Source organism: Apodemus sylvaticus, chromosome 17, assembly GCF_947179515.1.
Source record: "Apodemus sylvaticus chromosome 17, mApoSyl1.1, whole genome shotgun sequence".
Classification (NCBI taxonomy): Eukaryota; Metazoa; Chordata; class Mammalia; order Rodentia; family Muridae; genus Apodemus; species Apodemus sylvaticus.
Window position 1 is genome coordinate 35,983,546 of NC_067488.1, and position 27,901 is coordinate 36,011,446.

Sequence of the window (27,901 nt, forward strand, 5' to 3'; positions counted from 1 at the left end):
TCTGACTGGTGTGAGGTGAAATCTCAGGGTTGTTTTGATTTGCATTTCCCTAATGACTAATGATGTTGAACATTTCTTAAGGTGCTTCTCAGCCATCGATAGCTTATGCTCTAAGATCAAGAATTGACAAATGGGACCTCATAAAATTACAAAGTTTCTGTAAGGCAAAGGACACTGTCAAAAGAACAAAACAACAACTAACAAATTGGGAAAAGATCTTCACCAACCCTACATCCGACAGAGGGCTAATATCCAATATATACAAAGAACTCAAGAAGGTAGACCCCAGAGAACCAAATAACCTATTAAAAATGGGGTACAGAGCTAAACAAAGAATTTTCACCTGAAGAAATTCTCACCTTACTTTCATGCTTACATACAGCCACTTGGGGTCCAGCTGACACTGCATACATTTGGACATTCTCTGGCTGCAGACTAGAAGACTATGAAAGCTTCTGGATGGAAGAAGAAAAAAGATGGAGAGAGAAAACTTGCTAACTCCCTGAACCTGAGGATTTGTCCCTGTGCAAGAAGCTCACTCCATGCACCCTCTAGGATTTGACCACTAGCAGCCACAGGAAGAACGACTCATTACGGTCTCATCCTCAAAGACCTGTGATTCTGTTCTTAAGACAGATTGAAGACAGAACACCTGCCCTGCACCCCTAATCAGTGAACTGCAAGCTTGCTTCTCAAGTGACTGCTCTTGTCTGGAACTTCGGAGTCTTCTGAGAGCACTCAGCAAAAGCATCCCAGAGTTATTTCAACAGTTATTCCCATGTCTTAAATGAGCTTACCTATTTCTCCCTTGCTGTCTGCCCACTCCATTCTTAGATGAAAGGCTGACAAAAACCTGTCAGAGACAGGAGAAGGTGTTTTCCAACCACTTCACCAGAGTCCCCAGGGTATTTTCATCAAGGAGCTAGTGGGAGATGCTTCAACACTGTCCCCAGGGTGTCATCAACAAGAAGTCAATAGGAGATGCTTCAACACTGTCCCTAGGGTGTGAGAGCTGATATGAGCTGGAGAGCATGTGTGTGTGTGTGTGCCTGTGTGTGCCTGTGTGTGCCTGTGTGTGTGTGTGTGTGTGAGAGAGAGAGAGAGAGAGAGAGAGAGAGAGAGAGAGAGAGAGAGGGAGAGGGAGAGGGAGAGGGAGAGGGAGAGAGAGAGAGAGAGAGAGAGAGAGAGAGAGAGAGAGAGAGAGAGAGAGATTTTCTATAGCCAAGACTGGAGGGCCCCAAAAGAGTAAAGCTAAGGCTAGGGACAGATGTGTCTCTAGGCTCTACTGGTGGCAAATCTGAACCAGGCAACTCAGGTCTCTTGCACTCCATGGTGAAGCTCCTCCTCCCTCTATGAGTGATTCATTCTTTGTTTACTCCAGGTGGCCAGAGAGCAGTTTCCTTACATTCTCACTCTGCCCAGGCTTTTACCATTATTATATAATGTTGTAAACTTTAGAAAAAGGCAACATTAGGAAATGTTATTCAGACATCTAACAAAATCTTGTGTCTTAGTTGGAGTTTTCTTGCTGTGAGGAGACACCATGACCAAGGCAACTCTTATAAAGGCAAACATTTAATTGGGGGCTGACTGATAGTTGCACAGGTTTGGTCCATTATCGTCATGAAGGGAAGCCTGATAATGTGAAGGAAGACATGGTGCTTGATGAGACAAGAGTTCTACATCTTGATCAGAAGGCAATCAGGAGAGTTTAAGTAAGGAACATCCAAGCCCATGCCCAGGGTGATGCAACAAGGCCATGCCTACTCCAACAAGACCACAACTCCTAATAGTGCCACTTCCCATTGCCCAATATATTCAAACCACCATACCCTGCATGGGTGATCTTCAGTCTTGGGTAACAGGGATGAGTGACTGTCTCCTTTCTCTGAAGCCCTAACTGGAGCCAAGGGCAACTTGAGTCTCATCTATATAGGCTCAGTTCCTCCATCATCTGTAGGCATCCTGTAGGCAATCCCAGGATACCTTTCACCCTTGACTCTGGGTGAGGCCACATGGTTAGGAACAAGTGGCACAGGAACTAAAGTTGACCACTGAGAATTTCTACCATCTAAGGAAGAGGCCTGCTTAGCTGTTGGACCATATTGAGGCTCCAGGAAAATAATGGGTATGAGGGTGGAGAAAAGCTACTTAAATACCTGATTCTGTGGCCCCTTGGAAATTGTCACAGTTTGACTACAATAAATAGGTTATGTTTTTTGACTTGCCAAATCCCTGAAATTCCCTCTCTAATATTGAACATTTGTGTTATCTTGTTGTTGTTGTTGTTGTTGTTGTTGAAATTGTTGTTATTGTTGTGGCTACTGCAGCTGCTGAAGTTTGGCTTATAGAAAGATGTGAGAGCTATTTCTATATAGCTCAGGCTGGCCTCAAACTCCTCTCTTAGCTTACTGAGTGATAGGATTACATTATGCCAAGGCACAGTCCTCTTCTCTTGAAATGGTCCCAAACTCTTGCTTGTTTATTGTAGCTGAATAGCAGCTACATCTATATGTAAGCTTGGAAAAAATGCCCTTGTTTGTCCTCATACACCCTGTGCAGCAAGTTCACTGATCTCAGATTCTCGAAGTGTTTCATCCTTTGTTTCTCTGTGATATGAGCTCCTTTCCAAATCCTTTGATCCTAGATGAAAGGAAGGTGATGACCCAGCAGTCCTTATTGGATTTTGCCTCACAATCATGTCTTTGGACCATACAATGGCAGATTCTGTATTACTCTGACAATAAGAGTAGGTGGTAATTCCCAAAGATCTGCAGTGCAGTTGCCCATCACCAACTTCAGCATTGGCATGATCCCTACAGAGGGCTGGCATTATCATCATCCCTATCACTTTCATTGTCCTCAACTTCAGTTTTCCCAGAAACAAACACATGGCACAAACAGGCTCACCAGCTCACTCCAAGTCATTTGCTGGTAAGTGTTGGGCCTGAGATTGACATTCAGTCAGGCTTACTTAAATTTTTGCACTTACCTACTGTGCTGTGTGTGTGTGGGGGTGGCATCTACACTGCTAAAGCTAGGGGAACCTATGGTTACCTTTGAGTTGGGAAATGATGGGCTGGAGTTTTGGTCTTTGATAGAGTTAATAGGAGGGTGAAGATGTATCTTACTTAGGGTTTTACTGCTGTGAACAGACACCATGACCAAGACAACTCTGAGAAGGACAATATTTAATCAGGGCTGGCTTACAGGTTCAGATGTTCAGTCCATTATCATCAAGGCAGGGACATGGCAACATCCAGGCAGACATGATGCAGGAAGAACTGAGAGTTCTACATCCTCATCTGAAGGCTGCTAACAGAATTCTGGCTTTCAGCCAGGGAGGATGAGGGTCTTAAAGCCTACACCCACAGAGACACATCAACTCCAACAGGGCCACATCTAATTGTGCTACTCCCTGGGCTGAGCATATACAAGCCTCTACAGGATGGATCTGGATGGAGACAGGCAGGTGGCTTTGACTCAGGCATTGATGCCAGAGCAGATCAGGTGTAAGCCACAATAGACCTTAAAGGCATCCTGAGCTTCAGGCTTGCAAGTGAGTAGACCAGTGTGATAGTTTGAATGAAAATACCACCCTAAATGCATAAGAAGTGGCACTATTAGGGGGTGTGGCCTTGTTCGAGTAGGCATGGCTTTGTTGGAGCAGGTGTGTCACTAGGGGTGGGCTTTCAGGTCTCAGAAGCTCAAGCATGGGCTTCAAGTGTGTCTTTTCCTGCAGATTGTGGATCAAGAGGTAGAATTCTCAGCTCCTTCTGGAGCACTATGTCTGCTTGCATGCCGCCATGTTTTCCACTATGAGAGTAGTGAATGAAAGCTCTTGTAAGTAAGCCCCAGCTAAATATTTTTCCTTATAAGAGTTGCTGTCTCTTCACAGCAATACAACCCCAACTAAGACAGCCAGATTACATTTTTTTTTTAGATAAGAAACTAAAGCTTGGGAATGGTGACACATGCCTGGAACACTCAGTGAGCAGGCAGCCAAACCAGCTTCTGAAAGTTGTTCCCTGCTTCCTGGTTGCAGAGGTGTGGAAAACTGAGCCCAAGGTATAGACCATGGCCCTAAGAATACCCACTCCCTGTCTCTATGATGTTAGAGTGGCTCATGTCCTGTCTTCCATAGCTTGCCATAATAGTCTAGGCGAGGACATCCTAGTCAGAGACTTGACAGCAGATTTACATATAGTCATAACTTTGTCATCAGACCAGTTCCCAAGACCCAGGTCATCATCATCATGGGGTAGATGTAGTCAGAAGACATAGCTGAGAAACAAATTAGCTCTGGACTCCTGGGAGGGGTTATAGCAACTGCAAAGCTCTCATCTCCCCGACCATATCACTGAAATCTCAACAAGCACTGTGCATGATGTTTAAGACAATACTAATGGAAAAGTTCCAAGCATCTCCTGGGCTAGGATGTGGGCATGAGCTTGAAGCCCTTCCTCATCTTGTGGAGTGTCATTTACATTTTTGTGGTTACATATGTGGTTACATTATGCTCTGTGTGGGCGTGGCTCACTTTGAGTAGCCTTAGAATCCTAAAGCCATCACTGTTCTGTGCTGGGGAAACTGAGCCCTGAAATTCAGGGAGACACTTTTCTTTGCTATTATGGCATGTTATCTAGCTAGTATCCTGAGCCCTGGAGGATGCTACCTGCCATGGGAAGAAGAATTTTCCACCTGCCAGGTTATCAGCCTGGTGATTTCTGCAACGAGCTCCTACTTCCCTTGAGGCTGAAAAAAAAAAGTGGCAAATGATGCAGAAGAGGCTGGAGAGAGAATTCAACAGCTGGAGAATTCAACAGCTGGAGAATTCAACAGCTGGGCAGGCCAAATGCAGGGAGTATGAGGATACTACAGTGTGAGGGAGTATTTGCATATTCACAAGTACACACACATGCACATTTGTGTGCACACTCTCATGAGTTGATGTAGTACATGTATGTTTCTAGCACTACTGGGATCTGGAGGAGGGAGAAAGCAAGATTCTTTCTAGTAAACGCCTGTGGATAAAGTGCTTGCCAGACAAGCATGAGGGCCTCCTGACCCATGTAAAAAATAAAAAAGCAGGATAGACTATATCCATGTGAGACCCAGCTCCTGGCAGAAACACAAGAATCCCAAGGATTTGTTGCTAGCTAGTAAAGATGAATTCTTGACCTCAGTCATTAATGGGCTCAATTTTTCCTACCTCAGCAACCAGGAAACAGGGAACAACTTTCAGAAGGCTCTGTGAGAGATGCTGTCTCTAAAACTAAGGTGGAAAGCAATAGAGAAAGGCAGCAGACATTAGACATTGACCTCTGGCTTCTGTATATGTGTCTGTACACACACACACACACACACACACACAGACACATACATAACACAACGTGTGCATAACAAAGAATCACAAAATTTCACAGTGAAATTTGAGCCTTAGACTTCGAAGGAAACTCTTTCATGCTGACTCCAGGAAGGGGTAATATTGAATAATAGAAGGGATACTGACCCAAGAAGCAGAACATTTAAATATATCTGTGTCCAGTCTATTGGGTGACATCAGGAACTCAGCCAGCCTACTTTCCAAACAGATGAAGCTATAGAACCATTGACAGAAGTCAGTGAGGCTTGCAGAGGGTGCTGTGGTTCATAGCCGTCCTTCAGGTTTGAGTCACTATTCCATTAGCTGGTGGGCATGTAAGCACAGGAACTGCAGCCATGCAGAAATGAAGAAAACTTCCTCTCCCAAGGTCATAACCCCCTCTCCTTCATAATGGTCTAGTAGGTGACAAGTCAGTACAGGCCAGGGCAAGTCTGTTAGGCCTGTCTAGGCCCGCCCAACTTGAAGCTCCGGGGTGATCAACAGAGGCTATCCTTGAGTTTACACTGCAGATCATTTTCACCCGGAAATCCTCTTTACCATCTCCAGGCATTTGTCCTGGACACCGAATCCTATCTCAATACTTACACAACAACTCTGAGAACCTGGGTTAAGGCCCTAATTACACGGTGTCACAGGTATCTGTGATCTGGGAAGTGGCCATTTAAACATTTTCTAGTCATGTCTGGAGGGTACCCTTGTCTTCTGTGTGCTTCCTCTATCATCCACAAGTATGATGGGCTTATCTTTCTATCAGCTAGAGAATTCTGTCAAAGCCCCGTGCAAACCAGGTCAGTGTTACTATTTTACCTTCAAATCACCTTAGGTGACTCTCAAGATCTATGTCCATGGACTTGAGACTGTGCTCACCCTTAAGTGTGACCTCAGATAGACATCTCATGCCCCTGGGAGATGTACTCAAATCTGTCCTATTAGGACTTGTGTTACCTTTGGGCCTTCTAGAAGCCACCTCAGAACAGAACTTGCAACCTTGAACTCAGAGTGAACTATTAAACCTCATGGATCTTCTGTTCATGTCTTGCTAGAAACAAGATTGCAAGATCCCAGAGAGGAAACTGAGATGAGTCACTCTCTTCAGATGCGCTTTATTAAGAGAGGAAGAGCATCATCCAGGAAGCAATGATGAGGCTCTAGTGGAGAGAGACAGGTCATTATTCAGTTCTGAACCTCTACAAACAACATGGAGGGAGGGCTGGAGGACAGGAGCCTGAAATTCTAGACAACAAAAGGAATTCTTTGTTCTGATAGGTTTGCATATATATGTTGATAACTGTATGTAGTGCTAATTGCAGATGTGGGTGACCTGATTTCTGGGAGTTGGTAGTTAGAAGATGTATAAAGAAAGAATATGTGAAATGGGAAAGAAAATCCCTATGCCTTCATCTCTTGAGAAAAAGGTTTATGGGACATATGGGGAGGGGGGATCTGGGAAAGGGGAAGTCATCTGGAATGTAAACAAAGAATATAGAAAATAAAAATATTTTTAAAAAAAAGGAAAAAAAGGAAAGAAAGTCCTGAAAGACTGGAATGAGACAGGGAATGTGAATACCCACAACAATGTGAGGTTATAAACACAAGTTTTTTACTTATGATACACAACTTTGGAAGTTCTAAATGTAAGATTAGATGGCTCTCTGGTTAGGTTTCCATTAATGATGATTATTGATGGGGTGAAGGGATCATGGATAATCTTTATGTTTTCTAGTGACATGAAACTGAATTTGCAGGACGGAGTTGGGAATCCTCTCTGAAGCAACCAACTTGACCAAGCTCACTGTGACCCTCAAGGTCACTGATCTTATTACATTTGCATCCAGCTGCAGTTTCTTCCTTACACTGTTTTATCTTCCATGCCAAAGTAATAATAACAATAATAATTATTATTTTAATAAAAAAGTCTCACTATGTATCCCTGGCTAGCCTAGAACTTGCTTTGTAGATCAGGCTGGTTTTGAACTCACAGAGATCTACCTGCCTCTGCTTCCTGGTTGGGGTGACACTATACATGGCCCTGAAGTAATTAGTAATAAATATACTTACAATTATTATGTGATGCCATTAATTGACTTTGGTCTATACAATGTCTCTTGCATCCCAGGTCTGATGCTAATCATATGCAGTATCATCTTCATCCAGAAAAGCTCTTCACACAAGGTATGGGAACTGATTTCAAGGTTCAGATAATGAATGGATGTGCCCAAAGCCCTACATCCTGAGTGGAAATGAGCAGAGCTAGGACCCTACTGTGATTCTCCTTGGTTTAACTGCCTTGAGAAGAGTTGGCAGAGTAACTGAAGCATCTGGTTTGGATTTGCACCAGTTGCTGAATTATCGTAGTGTTAAAATGAAAGAACTCTAACCTTGGGGCATCAAGGATCTATGATTGAATCTTCCTACCCTAGTATTGCAAAGGGCAGATAGATCATCATTGTTTTGAATTATTGTCTTTTTTTCTTTGAGAGTTAGTTTGGCTTTGTTTTTAATATCTAAAAGGGAGCGTAGTACTGAACCTCAAGCAATTAATTTCCAACTGAAATAACAAATGCAAAATTGCCCAGGAATGATAGCTGTTAATAATCTAATTTAAGTGCACACATTTCTCCATCCATCCATCTGTCCATTTATTTATTATCCTTCATTCACCTTTTATGTTAATTCTAGGTGTTCAAGAGGCAATATTGGTTCTGGTGCTGGAATGAAGACTTCACACACTTACCATTTAGGAAATACTGGGTATGTGTTTAACATCTCTCAACCTCATCTTGCATTCAGGATGAAAGTTACTGTCTTGTGCCAGGCACATGTTAATTGATTTGTGTGTGTTAACTCATTAAGTCTTCCCAACAGCCTTTGAGTTCTGCTTACATTATTGCATATGCTTGACCTTTTGGTTGCACAGGATGAATGAGAGACTGAGTCAATGGTTGCTGTGTTTTGTTGGCTGGTGAGGTGTGGAGTTAAACATTCATTCATTCTTATGGAATTAGAGTGTGAGCTCACAGTGTTGTACAGCTATTGCTTCTTTTAGAAGTACTATACAGGTTTCATTGGTGTCAAGTTAAGGTTAGTCTGTGTCAACATTCTGAGAGTGATGGTCTAACCTATGAGTGGTTCCATATGTATACTTCAAGAACAGACTTTGGGCCTGGATTCTGTTGGGGCTCTGTTCTAGATCCTCAGAAAAGCTGTGTTTTGGGCAAGAGTTTTATTTCTCATGTCAGCAAAGGAACAAAGGAACAGCAAAGGACAGTAACAAAATTCTCCATCTGAGGATTTAAAAATAATTTTATTTTTAATTATTTGTATCTGTGTGAGCTGTGCATGTGGGTATGTGGACATACATGTAGGTACCTGGTGAAGCCAGAGACATCGGATCTACTTATTATTGAGTTACATACAGTTGTGATGTGTCTGACATGGATACAGGGAATTGAACATTGGGTCCTCTAGAAAAGCAGCAGGTACTTTTTCCTGCTGAGCATTTCTCTATCCCCACCTGAGGGTTTTGGGGACTTCCTTCAGCTAGAGCTAGAACAAAGAGTAGAAATGGAACCCAGCATATTTTAAATTCACTACAAGTTTTGATTTGTTTGAAAAAAAAAAACCCCTTTTTTTTTTAAACCAGTTTACACTCACAGTAAAGTGCATGCACATTTCAGATCTCTTAGATAGGCAATGCTTTAGTTATCAAGGTCTCCCCATAGCCCAGAGCATCATATCTCATATAGTCTTGAAGCTGCCATTTTCACACACACACACACACACACACACACACACACACACACACACACACACACTATTGAGATAGTCAGTGAGACTCTCTCCTATTCTATAGATCTAGTTAGAAGTTCCTAAGTCTCAAGTGTCAACACATTCTCTCCTGAGTGATCCCCTCACACCACAAACTGTTAAACAGGTGAGAGCTTACCAGCTAGAAGGAAACAGGAAAGGTACAGGTAGAGTCTGGGATTGCCCGCTCTTTAATAACTCTGTTAGAGCTGACACTGAGGGCATTTGTAATTCATCTCTTCCTCCATTCAATCATCCACGGTTGGGAGAGTCCATTTCTGTTTATTTCTTCCAGAGAGGCAAAACTGTGCATTTAATTACTCCTTCCCTTCTTCATCTCTCTGGAATCATAGACCTTTCAGTCTTATGGGCATAAAACCCAGTGTGTTTCCTGCCACGGGGGAAGCTGGGCAGTGCACACTAAAGCTCTCATCTATAACTCCCATCCTCAGCTGCTACTTTCCCCACCTCCCTGAACACTTTCTAGAGGTTCCTTCCCTTGTGCACACCCATACTCTTCTCTTTGGACCCGAGATTAGCTTCCATTCCCACCTGCCTTCATTCTCTTCCATCCCCGCAATGCCCTTTCACCCTGTGGCCAGGGCATTTAAAGAGATCCATCTCACATCTCTGTGTCTGTTGTGTACTGGAAAGAAAGCATCAGAGTCCTCGTGGCGCTAAACATCTACTTTGTGTTACTGTATGTAGTTGTGACTATTTCGACTGTTCAGAGAGGGAAAGCTCACCGCTTTACCCAGAATATATCACAGGCTATCTTGAAATGTGTCAGGTGAACTAAATATGGACAGACAATGAGGTGTCTTGGCAGGGTGTGTTGAGATGGGACTGTACTGAACCCACAAGCAGCAATACTTAGGGGGTTTATCCAATACCAGCAAAGGCACTGATGGATCAGACTTTCACAAGCCCTTGTCTGGGGGCTTCTTGATATGTATTTGATATATATTCTAGTTTCTCACAAGTAGGCTGTGAGAAGCAAAGGCAGTTTGGCTCAATAAGAGGTCAGCTTTGAGGCAGAATTGGCAAGACTTCCCCAACCCTGTGTCTAGAAGCTTCTGAAATGTCTGAAACTGAGGACATTCAGGAGTACTCCAAAAAGCTTGGGCAGCTGTTTCTCAAATTGTCATCTCCCTTTAACCCTGACCCGTGTCTTGGGGTGAGCATAAAACCCAAAAGTGACAGGTGTTCATCGTTCATTAAGATACATGCATGACAACAGCCTACTGTATGCCTACTACCAAATTTGATTGTCACGGTCATCCTCTGAAGTATGACCTTCAATTGCCTCCATCCACATCTTAGTCCTGGAACCCTGAGTAAGGATCTCAAGGGAATCAAGATACACGGACAGAAAGACTGGGCTTGGCTGGGTTGGATCCTCCCTGATGGAGTCATGCTGTCTAGCACAGCAGCCCAGGTGCAGCACAGAGGGAGGGGCTGGCTGATCTTTGTAGGATGTTTTTATAGGGAGGTAGTCTTATGTTGTAAACATGTGATTGGAGCAAGCTGCTGTTGCTATTTTCTCTACACATTGGTCTATTGTTGTACATGGACCCTGGGGGAAGGCTTTGTTGCTCCTCTGAGCCTAACTTGGGGAAGGCTTTGGTGCTGCCTTGTGGCTGGGACACTGTGGTCCTTCACATTTCTGTGCCCATGTCAACAATATTCATCTACTCGCTTGGCTTCCTCTACTTCCCACACCCAATGTAATTTTTGAGCCCACAGAACAGTTTTTCCAGGTTAGCCCTGAAATTGCCAAATAGCATAGGGATGACCTTGATCTCCTGCTTTCTCTGTCTCTGCTTCTCAAGCACTGGATTACAGGTGTATATAACCACAAATACTACCCATAACCCATTTTTAAATTTATTTAAAAAAAGCTTTAATAAACTATAAACAGAAAATTCTCAGCCTGATAATTGTTCTCTGTGAAATACACAGCTACTCACCCAGTTAATAATGAAAAATGTAAAACTTGTTTTAGCAAGGGAAAATGGCAAATGTGTTTGCTATTATATAATTTATCCAATATTATCTTGGAGGTCCTAGCTAATGTAATTAGGAAGGAAAAGGGAAAAGAAGAAACAATAAGAAAAAGGAGAGAGGAAGGGAGGTTGTATGGCCATTATCACAAAGGATGTAAAAGGATCTCCAAAAGCACCAAGAAGGCTCAGTGGTTAAAGCCTTTGCTACCCTTGGCAAGAGCCAGGTTTGGTTTGCAGCACCTATCTTGGGCAGCTCACAACCATTCTAAATTCCAGCTCCAGGGATCTGATGGTCTCCTCTGACCTCTCCAGGTACCTGTATAAACATATTCAGACAGATATACATATACATAAATAAAAAGTATATTTTTACTTTAAAAGTATTCTGGTTTCATATGCTGAGATCATTTGTAGAAAATCCTAAGGTTTCTGCTAAAAAACTGTATGAGAACTAGTAAATGAATTCATCTTGGTCATGCAGTACAAGATCACAGTTAAACAAACAAACAAACAAACAAACATATTTAAACAGCAATCAATGAGCATTCCCAGAATAAAATTAAGAAAAAATTTGCTTATAGTGCAGCATAAAAAGGAGAAATTATCTAGAAACAATAAAAAGAAATTATCTAGAAACAAATTTACCGAAAGCAGCACAAAAATTGTGCAAACCACAAAACACTGTGAAGCAAAGTCTAAGTAGCCAGGCCTCTCATGATCATAGATTGGAGATTTAAAATTCCCAGCCAAGTGATGGCCCTTTAAGTGGGCTTCATATTAACAACACGTCTCACTGGCATTAGTATTACTAGTTTCTAAAGAAATTGGCCCTGATCCTAGAATGATGCAGAAACTGAAGAACCCACTACATCTGGAACAATCCTGAAAAATAGCAGGATAGAGCTGAGGAACTTATGCTTCTGAATTTCAAAATTTGCAGACACCAGGCTGGAGACATGTATGTCATGGGGCCTGCACAGTCATCAACAGTGTATGCAGATCAGCAGAAGGTAATCAAAGCACAGAGCTAAGCCCTGCTTGTCTGGTCAGTTCATTTGTGCCATAGTTCAATGGAGGAAGTAACATTCTGTTCAACAATAAGGGCCACATGTACATGCATAGGTGACACTGTGAAGTTGAACCACTTCCTCACTCCATACACAAACCTTGTTACAAAATTAATAGACCCACAAGAAAGGTCAGAAGAAGAAGAAAATAGCAGCATATCTTCATGACCTCTGATTAGGTAAACACTCATGATGCCATGAGCTCACACTGAAGAGTAGATAGATTTGACTTCTTTAAAAAGTAAACATTGTTCACATGGTCTCCTGATTCTGGCTATAGATCAAGATGTTGAACTCTAGGCTCCTCCAGAACCATGTCTACCTGCAGGTCACTCTGCTTTCCACCATGATGAAAAGGACCAAACCTCTGCAACTATTTGGCCATACCATGCTGAAAAACCATTTAATCAAGTAACACCCTGTCGACAAGATTCCATCTCGCCTGAATCATCAAAAAAAAAAAAAAAAAAAAAAAGTAACAACAGATGCTGGTGAAGATATGGGAGACAAAGGGCTCTTTCTTTCTGCTGATAATAACATAAACTATTTATGTACCTATGGAAATCGGTATGGAGATTCCTCAAAATACTAAAGGTAGAACTACTCTACCAGCATTCTTGTATGTATATTCAAAGGAACCAAAGCCAACACATGACAGAAGTACTTGCCACTCAGTGTTTGTTGGCACACTATTCACAATGGCCAGCCAGGAAGCAGGACTAACCTAGAGGTTTACCCACAGATGGATGCAGAAATAGAGGGTGGTACAAATACACAATGGGATTTTGTACAACTAAAATCATGACATCTGCAGAAAAATGGAGAAAAGTTGGAAATTATTAAGCAAAATAAGCCAGATTTGGGAAGATAAAAATTCTATTTTTTTCTTATATGTACAATATAAATATAAAACTCTAAAAATAGTAAAAGAAAAAAAGTAAACATTTGTGCTTAAGAATGACTAATGATAACTAACATACAGAATGGAAGTTGTTATAAGGAACTTATCAACCTAAAAGAGAAAGAGAGAGAACTTTTATAAGGGTATCCAGAGAGCTACCAGGCACCTAAGAAGAACTCTGTACCACTCACTGTGTGCCTGTGTTAAAGGCAATATGTACCGAGACTTCACATGCATGCAAGCTGTAATATACACAGAAGATAAAAAAAATCAGTGAGGTTGGGAGATACCAGGATCATTGCACGTTGCTACTTGGAGTGTAACAGAGTCTGAAGTTACCATATGATTCATCAGTTCCAACCCAAGGTACACAGCCAAGAGGAAAGAAATTGATGTTTACATAAAATCTTGCTTATGGATGCTTATTGTAGGCTTATTTGTAAAAGTCAAAGGTAGAAAAATGCAACGAAGTATATACAAAGATAGAACGTAGATTCTCAGTTCTGCAAAATTGACTTTGCATTTAGGCTCAGCTCCAGAAGAGTGAGCCACTGGAAAGTTCGCTCAGCCTCTAAAGGGTTGGATTTCTGTAACTTCAGAAGGCAAGCACGTGTGAAAGTACCAAGTTCAGTGACTCCTTCTGATTGCTTATTTTTTCTTTTCATAACAGTGAAGATTCTAGTATTGCTCTGTGTACCTGGAGGAGAATAAACAATGATGTAAGACTTAATTAACTATTAATTCATAATGACAGAGAAGTGGTATTGCAGAGAAGATTTCTCTGTGTTCAAGAAGGTTGGCACATCACATCTCCCTTTCCCAGTGCTTCTCTAGCTTTTTGTGACAAGCGTGGGAAGGGGAGACCAGGGCAGACAGGGGGATTTTCTGGGCAGCTGAGCTTGGCTGGAGCCAACCCCCAAGCCCAGTTCCCTATCCACATTTGGATTTCCCACTCGGTTCAGACAGCTTCTTCCTCATTGTTGGCAGATCTCTTTGGCTCAGAACATAGCATTCTGATAAGTCCAATCAGTGCCCAGAGTCCTTGGGAGGTCAAAGAGCCTGGGACCCAAGTGTCATCTATATGATGACAGCAACCAGATGCTGTTGGCAGCTAGAGCCAAGGGATAAATAAAACGCTAACTGAAATAGCCAGATGCCCAGGTCCTCTCCTGTTCCTGGCCCAAAGAGACAGAGGAAATGCCAGAAGTCCCACCAGTCCTCACTGCATCTGAGGGACTCATTCTGTATCTATTCTGGGAGGGTCTGGGCAGAGGCTGCCTGAAGAACAGCTGCTAAGAGAGGGAGGAGTGTGTTACATGACATGTGGGGTTTCTAGCTTGCAGGCACATGTGGCGCTTGTCCATCTACAGTAGTCTGATGCTGACGGAATGCATGGAATGGAGAATGGACGTGATATATAATAAAAGCTTATAGCAAACTATTACATGTTAGGCTTCTCCCACTGAGCAGACAACTGACATGGGTTTTCAGTAAAGGCTATACAAATACGCAATTGTATTTAATCACCCAAACGAAGTCATTTTCCTTTACTTTTGCAAGTAAGGAAACCAAACTCACTCACTGTCATGGGCTCAGTGGTGGAGGTGGAGATTGACGATACCTCTCATGTTGATCCTGTTCAAAGCAGAAGGTCAGGTTCATCTGTGAGGGGGTAGGGCTGTACTGTTAGTGCAACTGGCTATGGGTGAGCCCAGGAAGGTCAGTTAGCCAGGCCAAAGTGAACGGAGGAAGGATAGTGGCTGGGCGGAGGTGGGGCAGGCAACCCTGGAGTCTGTTTGTGTTTATCCTTCTACTGAGAGCCCAGGTCACCTGTCTGGAGAATATGGGACCTGGTGTGGAGGGATGGGATCGTCCCTACTACGGTCCTATAGTCAGCTGACGGATTACTGCTAGGAAATGGACCCTTGTTCTCAGAGACTGGCTTGAATTCTGAGTTCAAAATAAGTTCAAGTATATTCAGTGACTTCTCAAATACTCCCCATGAAGTATTAGAGGAGAGTGGAACCTTTGGCCCTGGTCTTGTTGTTTTATCCAAAACCCATTTTAGTAGATGGGGAGATGCATCAGTTCACATCTGGGATGGGGATAAAGAACAGGAAACAGCCTGGAGGAGATGATTTGGGAAAAGGGAAGAAGCCTTCAGCAAAGACTGATGTCAGGATAGCTGTTGGCCCTTGCCCATGTTTTTCCAGGTGGACGCTGTCTAGCTAAGTCCCCAAATTGAAACACTCCCTCCTTGAGGGAGGAGGAAGGCTCATCAGATTCAGGAAGGGAGTGAGCCTTACAAGGCCAGTAAGCTGGTGAAGGCTACAACCCAAGGGCTTCTCCCTACAGTTAGTTACATAAGCAGTAACTGTGGTTGTGGAGAGAAGGCTCCTGCTGAGGAAGCTAACTGAAAGCAGTACAGAGCAAAGCTTGGGGCTTCAGCTTCTGTGAGTCATCACCTGGGCTGCAGAAGCCTCTGACTCACACATGCTCCTGTAAGTTAACTCAAATAAACTCACTGGCCAGCTAGCTAGACCTGTGCAGAATGATTTCCTTAGCCTGTCATCGGTCTCCTATGTGGGGTGAGTAGGCTTGTTTAGGTCTCCCTAAGAGAAGGTACATATTGGTGGAGATGCTCCAGAGATGCTTTGTGAGAATGACTACCGGAAACACACACCAGGGAAGCTTTCTTTCACAAAGTCAGGAAAATAAGCAAGCTGCCCCTTCACCCCCTTTCTTTTCTGTTGTGTTTGAGGAATGTGTTTCACATCTGTCTTTAACATTACGGACTAATCTCCACACCTAATTCCTGTGTGGATTCTCATTTGTTTGCCAGATCTTAAATCACATGATTGTGCTAAAGCTGCTAGGGTATCTGGGGAGAGTAGGCATTGTTTGACTTCTTAAATTCTTAGAAGTCAATTTACTTGAAAAAGAATCAGTCATAGCAACAGGGATTGGCAGGTGGGAAGGACTAGCCAGTCATGTCTCACAAGCCCTCTTGCCAGCACACAGGGCCTTTGTTGATCTGGAGGTAGGTGAGGACAGCAAGCCCCATCCAATTCCTGGTGTCTTCAGCAAGATCTCTGTGTTACCTTTGGAGGTGTCAGGTACTTGAGGAGTGGCTCAGAAGGCTCCAGAAACCTTCTGCTTGTCCTACTGCCTAAGAAACTGGGGCTTGGGATCTTAGCCAGTTAGCTATAGGCCCAGGCAATGCATGGAAACATTTAGTTCCTTGATGTCAGAGACACATGGTCTCTACCCTCTCCAGACCCTAATTTAAATGCCAAATGTAGTTATAAGTAAAGTATAGTTCCTACTCATTCCCTGGAGTGGTGTTCTTTGTATTTTAAAATGTTAATCAGCTTTGTGTCACTGTAACAAAATGCTTGGGGTAATTAAATTGTAAAGAGACAAATGTTTGCTGTGGCTCACAGTTTTGAAGGTTCCAGTCCATGACTGATAGGCCTCATTGCTTTGGGGTTTCTGGTGGAGATTTTAGGCCACAGTGGCAGGGAGTATTTAATAAACTGTTTATATCATGACCATGAAGCCAAAGAGACACCATTGTTTGAGGTCCTATAACCACTTTCAAGGATCTGAAGACCTCCCTACAAGCTACCTTCTAAATGTCCCACTACCTCTCATCAGCCTTGCAGATCAAGCTATCAACACATAGACCCTTGGGAGACACTTAGCCAACCACAGCAGGGAGTAAGAAGCAGATCAGAGCAAGCAAGTGCTGTTATGATGAATTGGTATAAGGAAGTCTTCCTGGAGGAAGAGACAATGGAGCTGAACTTAAACGTAGGAGCTTATTTAGCAAGCAGACGGGAAATAAAGTATGAAAATCATTGGAGCTCTTCATGTAAATAATATCAGCTCTCTACTGGGCCATGAGAGGGTTGTATTCCAAGCTCTCCAGAAAAGTTTGGCCAGTGAAATTTGACTTGGGTGAAAAGCTGAGGAGACAGTTTTCCACACCTTTTTTTTCTTTTGCTGTGGTATTTCTGGAAGTTAATGCTGGGATGCAGCCTCTATTAGCTTCAGTCATAAAGCTTCTATAATAAGCAGACATTCTCCTCTACCCTGCTTCCTAGTGACAATACTGGTCATGTGGAGGAGATTTATGGGACATTTGTTTCTGGAGCAGTACTTTGTCACCCTGACTAATTCATAGAGGCACCATAAAAGGCAGAGAAAATAGTACCAAAAAATGCCTGGAGGTGAGAAATAGATCCTTGACAATCAATAGCTCAGGGTGGCTATTGAACAAATCATGGCCCTGGAAAATGGACAGTAGAACATGGGCAGTGGCTTTCATCTGCTTTGTAGAAGGTTGCCTCTGGGTCCTATGAACATCAAGGATCTATTGGACTTTTATTTTAGACATATCACTCCAGACACAATATAGAAATTAGAACCCCAGATGAAGCTGTTTTATTAGGAAAAAATTAAAGCTGAAAAAATATTTTTTTTTCTGTTTTTTTTTCCACCTGAGACAGCGTTTCTCTGTGTACCCCTGGCTATTCTGGAACTTGCTCTATAGACCATTCTGGCCTTCAACTCACAGAGATCCACCTGTCTCTCCCTTCCAAGTGCTGGGATCAAAGGCATACACTACCACACACAGCTGTAAAAGATGTTTTAATGGTTAAAGACTGAAAGAATGACTCAAGTCACAGAATGGAGAAGAGGACACACTTTCTGGGAAGTTAGCTTGGAAGAATCTACCAGACCTAGTGAGAAACTGTATGTAAAGATGGAGGAGAAGCTCATGTTCCTTTCACCTTCGTCTCCCTCAACCAACTTGCTTGCATTTGCTTTGCCATTTCTGACTTAGAGTGAGCAAATATCTTCTTCATAAAGGAAGAAACTGAGCCTCAGAGAATGACAGGAAGACTTTCTTTACGGTCACAGTGCTAGAGCTGCAGTCTCCCGCATTGGAGCTGGTCTCCTTTCACTACTCCACCCTGACCTGGCTTACTTACAATCTTTAGGGGAGAGAGTAGGGTTTGGGGGGAGGGATGTTAGACCAACACAAAAAGGTGGGAGGTAGACCCGATGCTTTGGGGCCAGAGAGTTCCAACTGATTTAACTAGCAGTGTTTAGGAATATGCTGTACACATAAAAAGCAGTGTATTCAAAGGAAGATCCACATACCAAAATCTGGATTTATAAGACACAAATAAGTAATTTTTGAGCCATCATAAAGGCTTTCTTCCCCTTCTTATTTTATCAAAGTATTCTTCATGAAGTTCTTTCAAGGAGAAATCTTGGTTTCCCATGATACTTTTGAAATGTAATTTATTGCACATATTTTATTAGTGTTCCTGTACCTAATAAAGCAGGCACTGGTGGCACTATGCCAGTGTGAGATGTCATTAGTTGGTCCAGTTACTTTCACAGTGATTTTGAACAGAGACAGAGGAAATAGAGTCATCCCTGTGTTTTAAAATGTTCCACTGTCTCCCAGTCAAACTCATGGCAAAAAACAAAAACAAAAACCAACCAACCAGCAAAAAAATAAAAATAAAAATAAAACTGTGAAATTTGAGGACTTACAGAAGAGGCAGCTAGGATCTAGCCAGCTTCTCCTTTTGGTTCACTTTGCTCTTCTAGGTGGGAATACGGATGAGTTGCTGGCTTGACACAGGTGCAGATAGCCCTCAACCTATAATGGGTCTATGTCCTCATGATTGTAGGTAGCATTGCATCTAAGACATTCAATCAACATCATCGGTCAACCCAGCATCCATGCATCCATGTAAGTCTACAGTTGGTCCACATCACCTGGTACAAAGTCTGCTTTGTAATGAAGGGTTGGATGTCACATGAAATTTACTGAACACAGAAATGAGGTGGAGAGCAGGCTGCTTCACACCACTCTAAAGCTAAAGACACCAAAATATGCCATCATAACTTTGAGGTATTGCCCATTGGTTTGGTTATTTTCATTGCAGTTAATTTTTTTTAAGCTGCTGAGGCTTTTCTAAATCTTACTATTGCACAGACACTTCAAATACAACCAAATAAAACCAAAAAGGGGGTGGAGATGTGTGTATGTAGCTGCCCTCCTGTGGCTATTTCTTTTCTCCTTTTAAAACCTCTGGGAAACCAGGATGCAGAGAAATCAGGAATCCATAGGGTTAAATAAATGGTCACCCTGCTGCCTTCTGACACACCTATCGATGTGTTAACTGCTAACTTATATCAGCCATGTAGTTCTAAGAGTGAATGATAGCCACATATCCACTTCATGTTTCTGCTTTCTAATCTATAAGGAGGGATTTTCATACTGCTTTTGGTGGACTCTGATAATGAAAAAGTAGCCACTACATTGTTTAGAGTGCTTTTGTATTTAGTATAAATGTTACACAACACACACACACACACACACACACACCAATATTTATTCAGTATTAAAGACATGTCAGAACTAATTGCAGCAACACTTTATATATCACTCACCTAATTGTTGCAACATCATAGATCATGTCCTCCTGTATGTTTGCAGATGAAAACCATCAGTCTCAGATTGAGTCACTCCTTTAAGGTCAAGAGGCTGGGCAGTGATGAATAGGTACAGAGAAGTTTTACTCATATTGATTATAGTCCTGGTCTGAAAAATTGAATCAAGGAGGCAAAATTGTGACAGACCTAAGAGTGACTAATCCATGCCCAAACTGTTAGCTACTCATGTTAATCCATTTCATTTGGGACTTAAGCCAGTTTGAAAATAGGCTTCCATCACTAGCCACAGAGAAACCACTGGCATATACCTGCTAGGAGGAGCTGAAACTTGATGTAATCTTATTGTCAAGAACAGATGATACAGACAGGGACATTTTTTAACCTTTAACTAGGGCAGAACACAGGGACTGTATTGTCACATGTGCTAGATGTGTCACAGATGACCAACAAAACTCCTGGCAATGGCAGCATGGATGCTAACCTTGTAACTAGTAATTGTCACTCTTAAGCCTCAGATAACTGCATGAGAAATAACAGGAAATGTTGGCTGGCCACTTCCTGCATATCCATCTCTATGTCCATCTCTTCATAATCAAGATCTCATTAAATTGCCCCTCCAGCATCTTACATAGAGACAACAGTGGTGATCTTAAGGAGGTAGATTCTACAGTTTTCTTCAGCTGAAGCTCTTACAGACAAAGTGACCCACGTGTCATTAGGAGTCACCTGGAAGGAATGACTACCCTTTGAGGAAAGCCCTGAGGGGTAGCACTAAGGGAGAGCGCCTACATGGCTGGTGTCTGGTGCTAGCTTAGTGAAAAGGGCCAAAATGCTGGGAATATACAAGCCTTTTTGACCCAGGAGGTTTTCTTGGTCAGCTGGCTGGAGATCTGGGGCTCAGTAACACAATGGAAGGACTTTTCCTGTGCTACACAGCCTAGCCAATGCTGTCTACATGTCCCCCTGTAAATTCTGCAGTTGCCTTTGTGCTGTGTGGGCTGAGAATCAGAGTAAGGATTCAAGCCTCACCATGGCTTTTGGCATATCTTTTTACCCCTCTGTCATTCTTCGCAAACAGCCTACACATACTCCTCTCTGAGCTGATTCATTGGTCTGATGACCAAGGGGTGTTAGTCTCTATGGGGATGTGTCAGTACAAGGCTAGGTATAAGAATATGAAATGTTTGGATGCCATGCTTGAGATTGAAGTAAACCTCATCCCAAGAAATCACCATATCTTATCTCTGCATCTCCACAGACACTCAAAGAAGGTGAGGCTCAAATTAAAGGTGTGTCTTCCCACCCCAAATTCCAGATTAAGGTTTTGTGTCTTTCTTCCTCAAAGATCCTCATTAGAAGTGGATCTACCTTCTTTGAATTAAACAAAAATCCTTCACAGGTATACCCTCTGTGAAGAGGCTGTCTTTTCTGAGCCTGGGGCCCAGAAAATACTAGAAGAACTCAAAACCCAAGATATTTGATCGAATGTTTTCTTAAGTGTTGTCCACTTGGTGTTGCTTCAAGACAGGGTCAGGAGCACTATGTGGATTCACACTATGTGGATTGTGTTGTACCCAGCACTGCCACCTAAGTTCCTTCCCGATAAATACTGATGTAGGCATTTTTTCTTTTTTCCTTTTTTTTTCTTTTCTTTATTATTTGTTTACTTTCCAAATGATTTCCCCTTTCCCAGTTCCCCCCTCCCCATATGTCCCATACACATTCTTCTCTCCACTAATTCTCCAATCACCTCTCTCCTTTTTCTCTGTCCTGGTACTCACCTCCAATGCTAGATAGATCAAGCCTTTCCAGGATCAGGACCCTCTACTTACTTCTTCATGGGTATGCTAATTGTGCCTTGGGTATTCAGAGCTTCTGGACTAATTAATATCCACTTAGTGGACAGTGCATTCCATGTGTATTCTTTTGTGATTGGGTTACCCCACTTAGAATGATATTTTCCAGATCCAACCATTTGCCTAAAAATTTCATGAATTCATTGTTTTTAATTGCTGAGTAGTATTCCATTGTGTAAATATATCACATTTTCTGTATCCATTCGTCCATTGAGGGATATCTGGGTTCTTTCCAGCTTCTGGCTATTATAAATAAGGTTGCTATGAACATAATGGAGCATGTGACCTTATTGCATGCTGGGGAATCCTCTGGGTATATGCCCAGGAGTGGTATAGCAGGGTCCTCTGGAAGTGTCATGTCCAGTTTTCTGAGGAACCACCAGACTGATTTCCATAGTGATTGTACCATCTTGCAATCCCACCAGCAGTGGAGGAGTGTTCCTCTTTCTCCACATCCTCACCAACACCTGCTGTCTCCTGAGTTTTTAACCTTAGCCATTCTGACTGGTGTGAGGTGAAATCTCAGGGTTGTTTTGATTTGCATTTCCCTAATGACTAATGATGTTGAGCATTTCTTAAGGTGCTTCTCAGCCATCCAAATTTCTTCAGGTGAAAATTCTTTGTTTAGATCTGTACCGCATTTTTTAATAGGGTTATTTGGTTCCCTGGGGTCTAACTGCTTGAGCTCTTTGCATATATTGGATATTAGCCCTCTATAGGATGTAGGGTTGGTGAGGATCTTTTCCCAATGTGTTGGTTGCTGTTTTGTCCTTTTGACAGTGTCCTTTGCCTTATAGAAACTTGATAGTTTTATGAGGTCCCATTTGTCAATTCTTGATCTTAGAGTGTAAGCTATTGGTGTTCTGTTCAGGAACTTTTCCCCTATGCCCATGTCCTCAAGGGTCTTCCCCAGTTTCTTTTCTATTAGTTTCAGTGTGTCAGGTTTTATGTGGAGGTCCTTGATCCACTTGGAGTTGAGCTTAGTACAAGGAGATAAGAATGGATCAATTCACATTCTTTTGGATGCTGACCTCCAATTGAACCAGCACCATTTGTTGAAAAGGCTATCTTTTTTCTACTGGATGTTTTCTGCTCCTTTGTCGAAGATCGAGTGACCATAGGTGTGTGGATTCATTTCTGCGTCTTCGATTCTATTCCATTGGTCCACTTGCCTGTCACTGTAACAAAAAACCCAGGATAACTAAAACTGTTCTCAACAATAAAAGAACTTCTGGGGGAATCAGTATCCCAGACTGCAAGCAATACTACAGAGCAATAGTGTTAAAAACTGCATGGTAGAGTGGATGCAAAAAATGTGGTATATCTATACAATGGAGTACTATTTAGCCATTAGAAACAATGAATTCATGAAATTCTTAGGCAAATGGATGGAGCTGGAGAACATCATACTATGTGAGGTAACCCAGACTCAAAAGATGAATCATGGTATGCACTCACTAATAAATGGATATTAACCTAGAAAACTGGAATACCCCAAACATAATCCACACATCAAATGAGGTACAAGAAGAATGGAGGAGTGGCCCCTTGTTCTGGAAAGACTCAATGAAGCAGTATAGGGCAAAACCAGAACGCGGAAGTGAGAAAGGGTGGGTGGGAGTACAGGGGGAGGGAAGGGGGCTTATGGGACTTTTGGGGAGCGGTGAGCTAGAAAAGGGGAAATCATTTGAAATGTAAATAAAAAATATATCTAATAAAAAAATCAAAAAAAAAAAAACCTGCATGGTATAGCTGGGCAGTGGTGGCACATGCCTGTAATCCCAGCACTCTGGGAGGCAGAGGCAGGCGGATTTCTGAGTTCGAGGCCAGCCTGGTCTACAGAGTGAGTTCCAAGACAGCCAGGGCTATACAGAGAAACCCTGTCTCTTAAAAAACCAAATCCAAAAAACCAAAAAAAAAAACCATACAAACAAACAAACAAACAAACAAAAAACTGCATGGTATTGGCACAGATGTAGCCATATTTTAGTTGTATCTAATAAGACTTTAGTAAATTTATTTTTCCCTTGGATGCTTTGCTTTAAAGGCTACTTTCTCTTCTGTCATCTCTTGTCAATAGAAGTGTGAGACATTATGACTATGGTCAAGTTGTACCAGGGCTGTTCATTGGTAAGAGCTCTGTGTCACGTTCTTTTATTCTGGGCAACTCTATGAACCTACCCAGTCAATCCTCATCTCCCCCTTAATTGTGGACCTCCAGCTAAAGACAATTTGCAGTCAGTCACAATAACTCAGGTAAACTTAGTGAAGTCCTGCTATGGGCCAGGCCCAGCTACATACTTTTGGGTTTGTCTTTCCAGCAACCACCCCTTCTTTCTTGCAGAGATTCATTGGTAGGTCAGTACTAGAGCCTTTCCTCTTGTACTCACAAAACATGATTTGTGGATAGGAAGGTGGATGACACCTCTAATTGGCTTTAGAGGCTAGGCAAATGAGCCAGACCAAGCAGAAAAGAGTACCTTCTTGGTGACAGGTGACTATGATCACACATAGATTTGAGTTAATCAGAAAATGACACAAATTGAGAGTTATTGGAGCTCTCTCTCTCCCTCTCTCTCTCTCTCTCTCTCTCTCTCTCTCTCTCTCTCTCTCTCTCTCTCTCTCTCTCTCCTCTCTCCTCTCTCTCTCTCTCTCTCTCTCTCTCTCTCTCTCTCTCTCTCTCTCTCTCTCTCTTTCTGTGTGTGTGTGTGTGTGTGTGTGTGTATTTTCATCAGAATGCTTGCCAAATAAACAATTAGGATTGTGAGCTTGTTGTTAACAGGGTTGGTAGACTTGAAGTTAAACTTGGTTGAGAACAGAACAGAACAGATATAGAAGCAATGTAAGGGAGCATGGTTAACCTACCTGTGTCACTGCCCAGTGTGCCAAGGATTTTCTGGTACAGTGAGGTGCTGTGGTTAGTGGGGAGACACAAAGGAATGGAGATGGGATGGGAGGATTGGCTGAGGAGGGTGGTTGAGAGCAATTAGGGGTCCGTCGGTCACTGCCATAGGTAGGGTCCCAAGAAGATGGAATGAGCTAGGCATTTTTAGGAATTAGGTAGAATTCAGTATAAAATCTTGCTTATAAGGTTTTGCTCAGAAAGAAATTTTTATTACTGCTTCTACATCATTGCCTATTGTCAATCTATTTACATTGGTTTTATTACCTTGATTTAATTTTGGCAGGTCATATTTACCTAAGAATTTGTCCATTTCTTCTAGATTTTCTAGTTCTTTGAAATATAGAATTTCAAAACAATCTCCAGTGATTCACTGGTTTTTTGTTGTTGTTGTTGTTGGTTTTTTTTTTTTTTTTTTTTTGCTATCTGTGGTAACAGAACACCCCCATTACATTTCTAATTTTACTATCCTGTGTCTTCTCTTTTGATTAATTTGGCTAAGAGCTTATTCTTCATATCTTTTCAAAGAACCAACTTCTGTTTGCTGGGTTTTGTGTATGCTTTGTGCATGCATATATGTGTGGGCATCTGCATGTACACATATTTGTATGTCACTATGAAAGTCATGGACAAATTTTGACGCTGCTTCTCAAGCACTTCAGCATACTCTTTGAGAAATGAATGCTCAGTGTCTTGGGTCTCACTGATTATGCTAGGCTGCCTGGCCAGCAAATCCCTCCAATCCCCTCACTCTACCTTCCTAGTACTGGGAACACAAACTTGTAGCACATTACCCAGATTTTTTACATCGGTTCTGAGGATTGAGCCCAGGTCCTCTATGTTGTGAAACAAACTTGATTTATATTGGCAGTCCTGTGTTGTCATTTAAGTTTCCATATTATTAATTTTGCTCCAACATTTAGTATTTCTTGCTACCTACTGCATTGGGGTTGATTTATTACTGTATTTCTTGTATCTTCAGTGTATCATTAGGTTATTTGGAATTGCTCTGACTTTGCAATGTAAGCACTTCTATGTATAAATGTTCCTTTATGCCTATCTTACCTGTATCTCAAAGGTTCTGGGAAGTTGTGCTTTTGTCTTAATTTGATTATTATGGGTTTTTACTTGCCTTATTGATTTTTTTAAAGTGACACATTGGTCATTGCAGTCTCCAAGTATTTGTACAATATTTGTAGGTTTCTTCAGACAATTATTGATTTCTAGTGTTATTCCAATAAGATATAGTGAAAACAGAGAAACCAGTAGTTTTTTCAATATTTTTTATTCTCTATATATTTTTTCTTTTTTAAATTTTTTAATTTCTTTTATTCGATATACCTTTTATTTACATTTTAAATGATTTCCCATTTTCTGGCCCCCCACTCCCCGAAAGTCCCATAAGCCCCCTTCCCTCCTCCTGTTCTCCCACCCACCCCTTACCACTTCCCTGTTCTGGTTTTGCTTTATACTGCTACACTGAGTCTTTCCAGAACCAGGGGCCACTCCTCCATTCTTCTTGTATCTCATTTGATGTGTGGATTATGTTTTGGGTATTCCAGTTTTCCAAGCTAATATCCACTTATTAGTGAGTGCATACCATGATTGATCTTTTGAGACTGGGTTACCTCACTTAGTATGATGTTCTCCAGCTCCATCCATTTGCCTAAGAATTTCATGAATTCATTGTTTCTAATGGCCGAATAGTACTCCATTGTGTATATATACCACATTTTCTTTTGCGTCCATTCTTCTGTTGAGGGATAACTGGGTTCTTTCCAGCTTCTGGCTATTATAAATAGGGCTGCTATTTATAATATATCCTTGTTACATGCTGGGGAATCCTCTAGGTATATGCCCAGGAGTGGTATAGGAGGATCTTTCAGAAGTAACATGCCCGGTTTTCTGAGGAACCGCCAGACTGATTTCCAGAGTGGTTGTACCAATTTGCAACCCCACCAGTAGTGGAGGAGTGTTCCTCTTTCTCCACATCCTTGCCAACACCTGCTGTCTCCTGAGTTTTTAATCTTAGCCATTCTGACTGGTGTAAGGTGAAATCTCAGGGTTGTTTTGATTTGCATTTCCCTGATGACTAATGAAGTTGAGCATTTTTTTTAAGATGTTTCTCCGCCATCCAAAGTTCTTCAGGTGAGAATCCTTTGTTTAACTCTGTACCCCATTTTTTAATACGGTTATTTGGTTTTCTGGGGTCTAACTTCATGAGTTCTTTGTATATATTGGATATTAGCCCTCTATCTGATGTAGGGTTGGTGAAGATCTTTTCCCAATTTGTTGGTTTGTCCTTTTGATGGTGTCCTTTGCTTTACAGAAACTTTGTAATTTTATGAGGTCCCATTTGTCAATTCTTGATCTTAGAGCATAAGCTATTGGTGTTCTGTTCAGGAACTTTCCCCCTGTACTGATGTCCTCAAGGGTCTTCCCCAGTTTTTTTTTTTTTTTTTTTTTTTTTTTTTTTTTTTTTTAGCTTCAGAGTGTCTGGCTTTATGTGGAGGTCCTTGATCCATTTGGAGTTGAGCTTAGTACAAGGAGACAAGGATGGATCAATTTGCATTCTTCTGCATGCTGACCTCCAGTTGAACCAGCACCATTTTTTGAAAAGGCTATCTTTTTTTCCCATTGGATGTTTTCAGCCCCTTTGTTGAGGATCAAATGGCCATAGGTTTGTGGGTTCATTTCTGGATCTTCAATCCTGTTCCATTGATCTGCCTCCCTGTCACTGTACCAATACCATGCAGTTTTTAACACTATTGCTATTCGATATATTTTTTATTTACATTTCAAATGATTTCCCCTTTTCTGGCCCTCCACTCCCCGAAAGTCCCATAAGTCCTCTTCCCTCCCCCCTTTTCTTCCATCCACCCCTTCTACTTCCCTGTTCTGGTTTTGCCCTATACTGCTACACTGAGCCTTTCCAGAACCAGAACTGGCCACTCCTCCGTTCTTCTTGTACATCATTTGATATGTGGATTATATTTTGGGTATTCCAATTTTCTAGGCTAATATCCACTTATTAGTAAGAGCATACCATGACTGATCTTTTGAGAATGGGTTACCTCACTTAGTATGATGTTCTCCAGCTCCATCCATTAGTCTAAGAATTTCATGAATTCATTGTTTTTAATGGCTGAATAGTACTCCATTGTATATATATATACCACATTTTTTGCATCTATTCTTCTGTTGAGGGATACCTGGGTTCTTTCCAGGTTCTGGCTATTATAAATAGGGCTGCTATGAACATAGTGTAGCATGTATCCTTATTACCTGCTGAGGAATCCTCTGGGTATATGCCCAGGAGCGGTATAGCAGGATCCTCTGGAAGTGACCTACCCAGTTTTCTGAGGAATGGCCAGACTGATTTCCAGAGTGGTTGTACCAAGTTGCAATCCCACCAGCAGTGGAGGAGTGTTCCTCTTTCTCCACATCCTTGCCAATACCTACTGTCTCCTGAATTTTTCATCTTAGCCATTTTGAC